Raw genomic sequence first — 5367 nt, 5'->3', positions numbered from 1 at the left:
TTGCCCTAATTCCACACTCTCTTTCACTTTCAGAAACGTAGTCGTCATCTTTCCCCGTGCGCCAAAAATACGTTCTGCTAGGGTTAGGTTCCTGCCGTCTTCAAGCTAGTTCGAAGTTGTTTCCTACTCCATCTCTTTCGTTCCTTGAGCTGTTGTGCTCGTACGTTCGGTATCGAGGGCGTGTCGGGTCGTTTTACTAGCTTATTTCTAGGTAAGAGAAGCTAGAACCCTCCTGTTTGTTTGGTGCGAGTCTGTTAATTTATGTGGTTGGTGATTGTTTGTGTTTGCCTGTTGATATGGATGTATGATACGGTGGGATTGTTGCTTGAGATATGCCTTCGAGTCTGTTGCAGGTGAAAACAGTGGCGGGCACTGATAAACTCGCCCAAGCGAGCTGGTCTCGCCTAGGCGAGATTAACAGAGGCTCGCCTAAGCCTTCTTCCCACGAATGGTCGCCCAGGCGACCCACTGTGAGTTTTGAGCGAACGAGCATCTCGCCCAGGCGAGAGGGGTCTCGCCTAAGCGAGATCCCGCGAGTGTTTCTGCTCCCTTTCTCGAGCCCTCGCCTAGGCGAAGGGGGAGCTCGCCTGAGCGAGCACGTCTCGCCTGAGCGAGGCCCCTCAGCCTGAGCGAGGTGTTGGGCGAGACAATGCTGTGTTGGGATTTTTGTTATTTCTGGATGATCTGTTTTGGTTGGGTATGAATGTTATGATGAGGGACATGTATATAATGAAGCATGATGTATACGTAGCATGATTCATGAAATTCAAATGATGGGTTTGGTATGAGTTTTGGCATGTGAACTAAATGAGATTGGTGTTATTAATGTGGCATAAAAATTAGATGAGTTGGATTCTATGTGCATGAATGGATTATAAGGAGTTTGAATGGATTGGAACTGGAAATGTGAAAGGTAACGACTTTAAAGGTTGACGTAATGAATGTACCTTTGCATGGTGAATATTCTTTGACTGTATGATTGTATTTTTGTTTGTGTTAGTGCATAATTCCTTGGGGTCTCTAGGTGAGACTTTCAGGGTCGCGCTTCAGTGGTCGGGACGTAATTCCATGGCCCCTGTTAGTGGGTGTCCATGGTGGTGCCCCATCTGTATAACTAGGTAAGGATTCAAGGTAAAGTTGCATCCTGACACTCTGAGGAGTCAGTTAGTCTCACCTAGATCGGACTGACTCCTGTGGTGAGAGTGGCAGGAGGCCTAAAATTCATTAAGGGCTAACCTTGTGGTGAGGGAAAATTGATCCATCGTAACACTTGTAACACATAGCTCGGGGGTGAGCAGCTCAGGGGTGAGCAGAGGTATCCACCACAAATGCAAGCATCCGTTGAATCCGACTAAGTTATACGTATCCGGATGAGTCGAGTCGAGTCGTAGTGTATTGATTGAAGGGTCAAAACATGTTTGGTTGTTGTATGGATATTGGATGGTGAAATTATGTTTGAATGTATGATGAGAATGTTGTTGGCTCTAGCTTACCCTGTTTATTGTATGGTTGTCTTGTATGTGGCTCTTCTTTCTTGCGATGATCATCAATGTAATTGATGGGAGCAGATGGGCGAGGTTCTCGTGGTCAGTAAGGAAGTGGAGATTCCGCTGCTTAGTTTTTTCTCAAGTCTGGATTTTATTTTTCTGCATGGCTTTCGTTAGGGCTATGGCCCATGTATTGTTTTACGTCGTGCTACTCTTTTCCCTTTTGTTAGACTTGTATCTAGTTTCCTGTTGGCATCGTGGTGTGCCCAAGGTTGTGGGGGTTGTGTTAAAGACCCCAGGACTACGCTTCAGTACTATTATTGTGTGACGTTTCCTTTATTTTCGCGAAATATTTAAATGGGACGTTACGGTCCCTCTTCAAATTGAGATGATAATGAAAAACTATACTTAGATGATAATGATGATATAATATAGGCTGTATAATTCTTAAGATAATAGTTAATAGGATAAATTACTTTTTTGGTCCTTATTTTTTTATAAGAAGGGTCAAATTGGTTTTTTGAATTTTTTTTATCCCAATTTGATCTTAATTTTTTTTGGAAGTGATTCAATTTGATTCTTACCATTAATCTTTTTCACAAATTGTGTTAAAGTCGGTGTCACATTTTAATTTGTGGTTAATTTTTTTGAAAGTGATTTAATTTGATTTTTGCCATTAGGTTTTTCAAAAACTGTGTTAAAGTTAATGTCAGTTGTAGTTTTTTTTGTTAATGTAACATCGTTTGTGAAAAATTAACTAACTTTAATTACTTCTAGAAAAATCAAAACTAAATTGAAAAATAAAAATAAAAATTGAAGAACTAATTTGACACCTTTTAAAAAAACAAGGACAAAAACCTAGATAATAAGTTAAGATATTATGATTACGGTTAATACGTGCAGTAATATTAACTATTATACTTTCTACAAAAAATTACCAACTATTTTTTTGGTGATTGTTTTCCATGACGTGATTCTCAGACCCGGGAATTTGAGACGTTGGTTAAGTAGCCGAACCTTATTTAGGAATTTTCTTCCTGCACTCCAAGTTTTCTTTCGGCACCCATAAAACCTGTAATACCCAAATTATTCCTTACTAAAATTATATTGCTTTTTTCTTTTTATTTTCAGTGCTTTAGAAAGTATTTTTTGAAATGTCTTCAAAAATATTCAATCTGAAAAAAAAATTACATTTTATATTGGATATTTCAAAAAGTATTTCCGAATTCAGAAACGTTTCCAAACATTCTATCTGAAAATTATTTTTATATTCTAAATTAAATAATTTGAAAGATATTTCAAAAGCTTCCTAAATACTCATTCTAGAAAAATACTATTATATTTTGAATTGAAAATTTTAAAATTTTGAAAGAAGAACGAAGGAAATGATGGAGGGAGATGCAAGGGATTCAGCTGAGCAAGAAGAAACAAAGAATGAGAAATTAGGAATTTTAATGAGATATTTCTAAAGGATAAAATCGGAAGATTGAAATTTATGGGGTGCAGGAAAACAAAAAGGTGGTGCAGGAAAAACCAGCTCTTATTTTGGTGCTGACCTATATGACCTTTTTTAAGCGTATTTATCATTTTTGTAAGCTTGATTTCAAATTTTTAAATTTGTTGCAACAAAATTTACATATTTATATGCCAAATGAAGCTGCTTCGAAAGTACTTTTTAAAACAGGTATTTATTATTTTAATGTTTCAGCTTTTAAAATCTAATAATTTGAAAAAAATAACTCACTTTGAATCGTTCGAAAAAAATTGACGACAACTTTTTTTAATTAATTTTTTTACAGTTATTTGACCTTTTTAAAAATTAAAATGATACATTTTAAATTATTTTAATTTTATTTTCTATTGATAAGTCAATAAATGATATTTTAAGTCTATTATTTACACACTTTTTTCTTGAATATATTCCTCTTGACTCATATTTTTCTCCTAAAATTGGTTGGTTAAGACACAAGTCATTAATGTTGGAAATCCAAGTGTGAGTCTAAGTCTCACATTTAATAGAAATGAGAAAATGGAGCATCATATAAGGACAAAGATCCATCAATCCATTACCTTAAAGTTTTGGGTTGAGAGTGGTGTCAATATTTTATCAATGAGTTGAGGTCATGACTCATTAGTGTTAAATTCAGAACCTGATAATAGGTCAGGTAAGTGAATCCTCTCAAGAAAAACGATAGTAGCTTATGTTTAGTGATCACTTCTTTTTGGTAACTAAACTTCAGAAACCGATTATAATTTTTTATTTATAATATATAGTGATTATTTTAATAACTAATAATTTTTTATTTTGTAAATTAATATCTAAATTGATTATACTAGTGACTAACAACTTGTGACCACTAAAATTGATTATTAATGAGACATTTCATTGTGGTAAGTATTAAGAAATATCTTATATACCTTTTAGTGTCAAATAATCATGTACCTCAATATCTGCATACATGTTTAACATATAAATATTAGGGGTAGCAATGCGGGCCGGCCCGACCCGTTTAGGCCCGGCCCGCATAAGGCCCGCACAACACGGGCTGGCCCGCCCCGCCCCGCATACTTTATGCGGGCTGAAAATACTGGTCCGCCCCGCATACTCCTTGGCCCACGGGCCGGGCCGCTTTTTTTTTAATTTTTTTTAATTTTTATGATAAAACTTTCAATGTTTAAAAATTGGGAAACTTTAAGAAGTTCACAAAATTAAGTAAAGACTTTGGGGAATTAGAAGATAAATTGATAATTCAACATTTTCATCATATTCATATTATGACATACACAATGTATTCTTTAAATTTTAGCACATTAAAAATTACATAATACTTGTCTTTTCTAGTTATACAAAAATTTGAAATGTTAATGCAAGAGTTCATAAAAGAAATAATTAATATACACAAGTGCAAGTTTTTTTTTTTAATTTTATGCGGCTTGCGGGCCGGCCCGCGTGGGCTAGCCCATGCGGACCGCGGGCCTATGCGGGTCGAGCCCACGCGGGCCTACGGGTTCACTATCCTGACCCGCTCCGCGTTTTTTTTCTACGGGCCTGCGGGCCGGACCCGCGGGCCAAGCCTTAATTGCCATCCCTAATAAATATCATTGTTTCGTAATAAAATTTAGGGTTAATTATGTTTTTGGTCCCTCAAGTATCGACCATTTTTGGTTTTCGTCCCTCATTCAAAAGATGCGCTATTTAAGTCCCTCACGTTCTGAAACGCATGAAATTCGTCCTCATTTTTTAACTCCGTTAAGTTTATTAGAAAGCTGGCAGACGGAGTGCCACGTCAAGATCCCGTTTTTCACTTTCACTCAGGTACAGTAACCACGTGTTTTAAAAGGGGTCTTAGGGTCTGAGGGTAATGTTTGGAACCCTAAATTTTGAATTGTGAGATTGGATCGTTGGTGAGGAGCTTGAGCAGTTCACTTTGGTGCGGGGAAACGTAGGTGATGAAGAGTGGTAGTTCCGGAATTGAATGTAGGCAAAGGAAAAGTGGTTCGAAAATTTCTCAAAGCTCAATGTCATGTTCAGAAATAGCATCGAAAGTGTGTGGGTGTGGGGAACGATTGTTGCTCCTAAAGGCAGGTACTGTGAAGAACAAGGGCAGGTTATTTTGGAGATGTCGAAATTGGGCGGTAAGTGAGAAATTGCATTTGTTTTACTCAACCTTGCTTTGGTGGCTGTTGTAATGGTTTCAATTTTTTTGCAGTCCAATTCAAATTGTAATTATTTTGAATGGGTTAATGAAGAGGAATGTAAAGGTGAAGGTAGAGAATCGGAATTTGAAGCTGGCGCCGGAAAACGATTTGAAGAAGAGGAAGTTTGTTTGGAAAAGGAGAAATTGATACTGGACTTGATTAAGAAAAACGAGAAGTTGAA

Source organism: Vigna unguiculata, chromosome 5 (genome assembly GCF_004118075.2).
Source record: "Vigna unguiculata cultivar IT97K-499-35 chromosome 5, ASM411807v1, whole genome shotgun sequence".
Taxonomy (NCBI): domain Eukaryota; kingdom Viridiplantae; phylum Streptophyta; class Magnoliopsida; order Fabales; family Fabaceae; genus Vigna; species Vigna unguiculata.
This window is presented reverse-complemented; position numbering follows the sequence as displayed.